The sequence below is a fragment of the Bombina bombina genome, chromosome 7, assembly GCF_027579735.1.
Source record: "Bombina bombina isolate aBomBom1 chromosome 7, aBomBom1.pri, whole genome shotgun sequence".
NCBI lineage: Eukaryota > Metazoa > Chordata > Amphibia > Anura > Bombinatoridae > Bombina > Bombina bombina.
Genome location: NC_069505.1, coordinates 224910721 through 224920576, shown reverse-complemented (window position 1 = coordinate 224920576; position 9856 = coordinate 224910721).

Genomic DNA, 9856 nt, shown 5'->3' with positions numbered 1-9856 from the left:
CCTAGCACCTTTCAGATTAGCCTTTTGTTGCATGTTCCATAATAGTTCATTCAACCCCACTGCTATTCCTTCGTGACACTGACGTATATGCCCCAATAATAACTCCCAGCTCACACACATGTACTTCTCGCATTACATTGGGAACTCACATATATGCGCCTCACGTCCGGGACCCATCTCCTTCAACTGCACAAACCTGGTACTGCCTGCGGTTTGCTACAGAGACTGCACTCGTTCGCGGATGCCCGGCTCGTCTTCACTCGGCATCCTGTGTTGCTGCTTCCCGTTGACGTGTGTGTGCGGTGACATCAATGGGCGTGCTTCAGTCACATGACCTGCAGTGGGGCGTGATGGTAAACAGCTCGTGCTCCGTGTGTGCTCTCTCTCGATTACTTCGGTTATACAAACATTAAAGACATAGAGGCACCTCCACGGCATGCAGATAAAAGTTCCTTTATTTGTTGTACAAACAGCAGATGATCAATACTGTCAGTTACACAGCTCAGGTCGGAAAGACTTGGGTTGCTCCCAGTGACCCACTGACGCGTTTTGGCTCACTAACCGTAATCATAGTGTGGTCTGTTAGCCTCTATCGGCTCCTTTTAAATTTGTAGGCTTTTGCCCATTGGATAAAACCAAAAATCTGGGAATTAACCCCTGCCTTTCCAGATTCTATTCCAAAACACTTATGTACTATATTACAGTATTATTCTCTAGTCATCTTTCTTGGTTCATGAACATCCTTATACATATACTTAGTTATTTTGCAGATTTACTATGTATATATACTTTTTGTTTGAACCTGAATCAATTACAGAGATTCACATAAAAATACCAATGTGCACATTTCTTATTAATTCCTTCACAAGTTTTACAAGTTTTAAACTACTCATGTTACTCCGGCTCTTTGAGAATTATTTTAACTCTGGATAGTACTTTGAACTTGTATTGTTTACCTTTTCCTTCTATTAAAATAAACCATAATTATGCTGTTATATTAGCTCATTAACAAATCAGATACACAGACTGAAGACTACTGCCAGAAATTAATCAAGTCATATTCTGAATTCAAGCCAGAAGGCATCCTAGTCTTCAGCCTAACTTTAAAAAAACATTTTAAAAATGAATATATTGGAGGCTCTGAACAATTACAGTCTGAGAGAGGTGAAGTCTTTGCTAGTAGGAACCTTAGCTTTCAAGAAGAATGTGACCTTGAAACTCTGGAAGTATTACATAATGAGAGTAATTATGTATATGATACAGACACTAGGCAGACAGTAAGAGGTCCTTCTTCCTTCTATCCTATCCAATCAAGAGGAGAAGTTTTGGAAAAATTTCAAAATTGAGTTGAGAGGGACTTGAATCAATTAGCTTACTGTGTAAATAAGAATAAAAGAAAAAATCTGTTAAAAGAAGAACAATTAGCGTTGAAGAAGTTGGGAGAAAGAAAAGAATTGGTGATTAGGGCAGCTGACAAGGGGGGATTCGGTCGTAGTTATGGACCGAGCATTCTTTGTCAATGAAGCGTTTAGACAACTAAACAATCCCTACCAATATACTAAACTTACATTCAATCCCACATCACGTTTTCAAAATTAACTTAGACACTTGATTAATGATGGAATAGAAGGAGGTTTCTTGGATGGTAAAACCAAAGACTTTCTTTTGGTGGATCATCCAGTAATTCCTATCTTCAATTTTTTGCCTAAAGTCCATAAATCTCTAGTAAATGTGGTAGGTAGACCGATTATTAGTGGCATTAATTCTATCTTTGAACATCTCTCACAATGGTTGGATGAAATACTCCAACCATTAGTAAAGCCGAGTTTTCTAAGGGATACCAAACAGTTGTTACTTGAAATGGAATCTATAGTTTGGGAGGAAAAATTCAGTTGGCTTACTATAGAGTTTTGCTATATTCCTCTATCACACATGAAAAAGGTTTGGAGGCATTAAAGTATTTTTTACTCAGAAACAAACTATTTAGTGAAGATCTTTGCAAGTACATTTTACGTGTAACCGAATTTTTGTTAACCCACAACTTTTTCGCCTTTGAGTGAGATTTTTTCCTCCAAAGGTGTGGGACAGCTATGGGAGCAAAATTTGCCCCATCCTATGCAAATTTGTTCATGGGATGGTGGGAGCTGTCCCACATCTTTGGAGAGGAATATCCTAAAAAGAGCCACATAGTCTATTACAGAAGGTATATAGACGATTTGATTTTTGTCTGGTGTGGTAGTCCCATGGAGGCGGAGGGGTTTGTGGAAAGATTAAACAAAAATGATGCTGGCATAAAGTTCACCTTTGAAGTGGGCGTTAACAGTATAAATTACCTGGACGTTACCTTCAGAGGGGGAGATCTAGGTAAAGTAGAAGTGGAGATATATAGAAAACCTATATTGAGCAATACAATTTTGCACCCCCATAGCAATCACCCGAATAGCGTTTTTAAGTCGGTAATAAGAGGACAATTTATATGACTAAAAAGAAATTGTACAAGCAAGGAAAGTTACAATAAACATGCTGAAGATCTTAATAAAAGGCTGAGGGAAAGAGGATACAAACAAAAGGATATAGACTCAGTGAGAATACATATTGATGACAAGGATAGGTCAAATTTTATGAACTATAGGGATGTATCCAGAACCAAAAAAAGAGGAGGATAAAATAGTTACTTTTGTAGCCCAATATAGTAATCAATTTGAACAAATTTGTAACATTGTTAAAAATAATTTACTGATGTTGAAAGCAGACGATGGACTAGAGGAGATCAACCCCAGAAATTGTAGGTTTTCCTTTAGAAAGGGATTATCCATAGGAAACAGGATAGCACCTACTCAACTAAAATCAGATACCCCAAGGATGAGTTCATGGTTAGAACATAATGGGGGTTTTAGGTGCAGCAACTTACATTGCAAAGCTTGTGAGAAATTGGATCATAGACCTGGTTTCAAAAGTAGTGTAACAGGAGAAACTTTTGAATTCAAAAGTTGTTTTAATTGTAGAGTCACATATTCTATTTACCTCCTAACATGTATAGATTGTGAGGTTCAGTACATGGGACTCACGACAAGAGAAGTGAGGTATAGAATTAGAGAGCACCTATCTAATATTAAATTAGGAAAATTGACCACACCACTAGTGCTTCATTTTAAAAACCATCATAATAAAAGCAGTAAATCATTGAGATGGACTATAATAGACAATATGAGAACTAGCACAAGAGGTGGGGACAGGGAGTCAATTTTTGGCTAAGAGAGAGATATTTTGGATACACAGGCTGAAGACTAGGATGCCTTCTGGCTTGAATTCAGAATATGACTTGATTAATTTCTTGCAGTAGTCTTCAGTCTGTGTATCTGATTGGTTAATGAGCTAATATAACAGCATAATTATGGTTTATTTTAATAGAAGGAAAAGGTAAACAATACAAGTTCAAAGTACTATCCAGAGTTAAAATAATTCTCAAAGAGCCGGAGTAACATGAGTAGTTTAAAACTTGTAAAACTTGTGAAGGAATTAATAAGAAATGTGCACATTGGTATTTTTATGTGGATCTCTGTAATTGATTCAGGTTCAAACAAAAAGTATATATACATAGTCAATCTGCAAAATAACTAAGTATATGTATAAGGATGTTCATGAACCAAGGAAGAGGACTAGAGAATAGTACTGTAATATAGTACATAAGTGTTTTGGAATAGAATCTGGAAAGGCAGGGGTTAATTCCCAGTTTTTTTGTTTTATCTAATGGGCAAAAGCCTACAAATTTAAAAGGAGCTGATAGAGGCTAACAGACCACACTACGATTAGGGCCAGCGAGCCAGAACGTGTCAGTGGGTCACTGGTTGCAACCCAAGTCTTTCTGACCTGAGCTGTGTAACTGACAGTATTGATCATCTGCTGTTTGTACAACAAATAAAGGATTTTTTATCTGCATGCCGTGAAGGTGCCTCTATATCTTTAATGTTTGTAAAAAAGGAGTCTACTCCAATCTTATTTTTTTTTTTTATGTTGAAAAAAAATGGGAACGTCCATTCATTGAACAGCTTATTACTGAAATAACAAATGAGTTAAAAGATTTTGAAACCCACTTTATTTTCTTTCATGATTCAGATAGAGCAAGCAATTATAAGCTACTTTCTAATTAACTCCTATTATCAATTTTTCTACTTTCTCTTGGTATCTTTATTTGAAAAGCAGGAATGTAAGTTTATTTGCCGGCCCGTTTCAGGTTCAGCACCTGGGTAACGATTTCTAATTAGTGATGTCGCAAATATAAGAATTTGGGTTCGCGAACGAGAACTTCCGCAAATGTTTGCAAACCGGCAAACCAGGTGAACCGCCATAGACTTCAATAGGCAGGCGAATTTTAAAACCCACAGGGACTCTTTCTGGCCACAATAGTGATGGAAAAGTTGTTTCAAGGGGACTAACACCTGGACTGGGGTATGCCGGAGGGGGATCCATGGCAAACTCCCATGGAAAATTACATAGTTGATGCAGAGTCTGGTTTTAATCCATAAGGGCATAAATCACCTAACATTCCTAAATTGTTTGGAATAAGGTTCTTTAAAACATCAGGTATGATGTTGTATAGATCAGGTAGTGTAAGGGTTACGCCCGCTTCACAGTGCGCAGTGTAGGTGATATACTTGCCCTGACCATGCTTTGCAGACCAGGTATCAGTGGTCAGATGGACCCTTTCCCCAGCACTGTGTGCCAGACATGCCATTATAGCAGACCTATATGGCTTTGGCGTTGCTTTTTGGTAATTAGAAGGCTGCTAAATGCCACTGCGCACCACACGTGTTTTATGCCCAGCAGTGAAGAGGTTAATTAGGGAGCATGTAGGCAGCTTTTAGAGTTAATTTTAGCTTAAGTGTAGTGTAGTAGACAACCCAAAATATTGATCTAGGCCCATTTTGGTATATTTAATGCCACCCTTTCACCGCCAAATGCGATCAAATAAAAAAAATTGTTCACTTTTTTACAAACTTTAGATTTCTCACAAAAATTATTTACAAACAACTTATGCAATTATGGCATAAATGGTTGTAAATGCTTCTCTGGGATCCCCTTTGTTCAGAAATAGCAGACTTATATGGCTTTGGCGTTGCTTTTTGGTAATTAGAAGGCTGCTAAAAGTCACTGCGCACCACACATGTTTTATGCCCAGCAGTGAAGGGGTTAATTAGGGAGCATGTAGGCAGCTTGTAGAGTTAATTTTAGCTTAAGTGTAGTGTAGTAGACAACCCAAAGTATTGATCTAGGCCCATTTTGGTATATTTAATGCCACCATTTCACCGCCAAATGCGATAAAAAAAAAAATAATTGTTCACTTTTTCACAAACTTTAGGTTTCTCACAGAAATTATTTACAAACAACTTATGCAATTATGGCATAAATGGTTGTAAATGCTTCTCTGGGATCCCCTTTGTTCCGAAATAGCAGACTTATATGGCTTTGGCGTTGCTTTTTGGTAATTAGAAGGCTGCTAAATGCCACTGCGCACCACACGTGTTTTATGCCCAGCAGTGAAGGGGTTAATTAGGGAGCATGTAGGCAGCTTGTAGAGTTAATTTTAGCTTAAGTGTAGTGTAGTAGACAACCCAAAGTATTGATCTAGGCCCATTTTGGTATATTTAATGCCACCATTTCACCGCCAAATGCGATGAAATAAAAAAAAATTGTTCACTTTTTCACAAACTTTAGGTTTCTCACAGAAATTATTTACAAACAACTTATGCAATTATGGCATAAATGGTTGTAAATGCTTCTCTGGGATCCCCTTTGTTCAGAAATAGCAGACTTATATGGCTTTGGCGTTGCTTTTTGGTAATTAGAAGGCTGCTAAAAGCCACTGCGCACCACACATGTTTTATGCCCAGCAGTGAAGGGGTTAATTAGGGAGCATGTAGGCAGCTTGTAGAGTTAATTTTAGCTTAAGTGTAGTGTAGTAGACAACCCAAAGTATTGATCTAGGCCCATTTTGGTATATTTAATGCCACCATTTCACCGCCAAATGCGATAAAAAAAAAATAATTGTTCACTTTTTCACAAACTTTAGGTTTCTCACAGAAATTATTTACAAACAACTTATGCAATTATGGCATAAATGGTTGTAAATGCTTCTCTGGGATCCCCTTTGTTCCGAAATAGCAGACTTATATGGCTTTGGCGTTGCTTTTTGGTAATTAGAAGGCTGCTAAATGCCACTGAGCACCACACGTGTTTTATGCCCAGCAGTGAAGGGGTTAATTAGGGAGCATGTAGGCAGCTTGTAGAGTTAATTTTAGCTTAAGTGTAGTGTAGTAGACAACCCAAAGTATTGATCTAGGCCCATTTTGGTATATTTAATGCCACCATTTCACCGCCAAATGCGAGGAAATAAAAAAAAATTGTTCACTTTTTCACAAACTTTAGGTTTCTCACAGAAATTATTTACAAACAACTTATGCAATTATGGCATAAATGGTTGTAAATGCTTCTCTGGGATACCCTTTGTTCAGAAATAGCAGACTTATATGGCTTTGGCGTTGCTTTTTGGTAATTAGAATGCCACTGCGCACCACACGTGTTTTATGCCCAGCAGTGAATGGGTTAATTAGGGAGCATGTAGGCAGCTTGTAGAGTTAATTTTAGCTTAAAGGGACAGTAAAGCCAAAACTAAACTTTCATGACTCTGATAGGGCATGCAATTTTAAACAACTTTCCTATTTACTTTTATCATCAAATTTGCTTTGTTCCCTTGGTGGTATTTTTGAAAAGCTAAACCTAGCTAGGCTCAAACTGATTTCTAAACAGTTGAAAACCGCCTCCAAGCTCAGAGCATTTTGAAAGTTTTTCACAGTTAGACTATGCTAGTTCACATGTGTCATATAGATAACATTGTGCTCACTCCCGTGAAGTTATTTAGGAGTCTTCACTGATTGACTACACTGCATGTCTGTCAAAGGCACTTAGATAAGGAGGCTGTCTGCAAAGGCTTAGATACAAGGTAATCACAGAGGTAAAAAGTATATTAATATAACTGTGTTGCTTATGCAAAAACGGGGAATGGGTAATAAAGGGATTATCTATCTTTTTAAATAAGAACATTTTTAGTGTAGACTGTCCCTTTAAGTGTAGTGTAGTAGACAACCCAAAGTATTGATCTAGGCCCATTTTGGTATATTTCATGCCACCATTTCACCGCCAAATGCGATCAAATTTTTTTTAATTTTTTTTCGCAATTTTAGGTTTCTCACTGAAATTATTTACAAACAGCTTGTGCAATTATGGCACAAATGGTTGTAACTGCTTCTCTGGGATCCCCTTTGTTCAGAAATAGCAGACATATATGACTTTGGCGTTGCTTTCACGTAATTTTAAGGCTGCTAAATGCTGCTACGCATCACACGTGTATTATGGCTAGCAGTGAAGGGGTTAATTAGGTAGTTTGTAGGGAGCTTGCAGGGTTAATTTTAGCTTTAGTGTAGAGATCAGCCTCCCACCTGACACATCAGACCCCCTGATCCCTCCCCCACCCCACAATTGTCCCCGCCATCTTAAGTACTGGCAGAAAGTCTGCCAGTATTAAATAAAAGGTTTTTACATTTTTGTAATTTTTTTTAGCATATTTACATATGCTGTGGTGTAGCATCCCCCCTTAGCCCCCAACCTCCCTGATCCCCCCCAAAACAGCTCTCTAACCCTCCCCATCTGCCTTATTGGCGGCCATCTTGGGTACTGGCAGCTGTCTGCTATTATTTCACAGTCAAAAAAGTTTTTTTTTTTTTTTTAAATGTACACTACTGTTACACCAGATATGAGTGGTGGCACTGGGCAAGTGGGCACAGTATACGCTGTGAGTCTGACACACACGCTGGCAGGCAGGCAACTGCAATTAGATTACACAGGAAAAAAAAGAAAAAAAAAAGCAGACTGATGTTCTAGCCCTAAAAAGGGCTTTTTGGGGTGCTGTCCTTACAGCAGAGATCAGATGAGTCCTTCAGGACTGTAGTGGACACTTAATACACTAGCCTAACTATCGATTTCCCTATTAAATCAGCAGCAGCTACACTGTCCCTCCTCTCAATAAGAATGCAGCTTCAGAATTAATCTAAAATGGATGCCTTCCAGGAGGTGGGAGGGTCTGGGAGGGAGGGTCTGCTGCTGATTGGCTGGAATGTGTCTTCTGACTGTGAGGTACAGGGTCAGTTTACTCAATGATGAGGAATAGGGGGCCGACCGAACATCGCATATGTTCGCCGTCCGCGGTGAACGCGAACATGCTATGTTCGCCGGGAACTTTTCGCCGGTGAACTATTTGCGACATCACTATTTCTAATTGATGTCTAAATGTAGTCCAAGGTGCTGATCCTAAAATAGGCTGGCTGCTAAGCTCAATTTCCTGCTTTTCAAATAAAGATGACAAGAGAACAAAGAAAAAATGATAATAGAAGTAAATGAGAAAGTGGCCTAAAATTGCATGTTTTATCTGAATCATGAAAGAAAAAATTTGGGTTTACTATCCCTTTAAAGGTTTTAATGGGGTCCATGTTTGTGTTTTGCAATTGGATTCAGTAGTCTTTATGATATGTGTTTTAAACAAAGTGAATGGAATTTGTATATAAGCATTCTGGAGCCTATTTATCAAGCCGTCAACCACAAATACGCTGGAATTCCGCAGCGTAGTTGTGGCGAGCCTGATTTGCCTTATTTATCAAAGGCTTCAGACCGGCAAAAGTAGAATTTTGTGACGTAACATACGATCCGCCGGTGGTCTCAGTCCGACACAGATCGATGCTTACGTCACTACAGATGTTCCGAATGCAAATTCGGCACTATCTGACTACTTTTGCTACTTAACAAATATCTACCAGGTACGCTCGCCAATATTCCGGCCCAGCGTACCTGGTTTTCAATCCGCCGCCCTGGAGGCGGTGGATGCCATAGGAATCAATGGGAGTCTGAAAGCAGCGAAAGCTTATGTTCGCTGCTGCCCTTTATCCCATTGATTCCTATGGGAGAATAAAAGTTATGTTTACACCTATCACCCTAACATGTACCCCGAGTCTAAACACCCCTAATCTGCCGCCCCCTACACCGCTGCCACCTACATTATACTTATTAACCCCTAATCTGCTGCCCCTACACCGCCGCCACTTACATTATACTTATTAACCCCTAATCTGCCGACCCAACACCGCCGCCACCTACATAAAAGTATTAACCCCTATCCTGCCGCTCCCGGAGCCCACCGCAACTAAATAAATATATTAACCCCTAAACCGCCAGCCCCCCACATCAACATAAACTAAATTAAGCTATTAATCCCTAAACCTAACAACCCGCTAACTTTATATTAAATATTAACTCATCCCTATCTTATAATAAATTTAAACTTACCTTTAGATTTAAATTAAACTATATTAAACTACTAATTAACCTATTCTAACTATTATACTAAAATTACTTTAAACTATATTAAACTAATAATTAATCTAACCTAACTTTTAACTAAAATTACATTAAACTATATTAAACTAATAGTTAATCTAACCTAATTTTTATACTAAAATTACATTAAACTACAAATTAAATTAACTATATTATATATTTATACACCTAACCCTACTCAAATAATTTAAATCTACACTAAAATAATTACAAAGTTACAAAAAACTAACTAAGTTACAAAAAATAACAAACACCATCAACTAGATTACAAGTTTTGTCGGTAAGGCTGTGCGTTGCTAACGAGCAGTTTTCCCTCACCGCTCACTTACAGTAACGCTGGTATTACGGATTTTAGAAACCCAGCGTTAGCCGCAAAAAAGTGAGCGTAGAGCAAAATTTAGCTCCACATCTC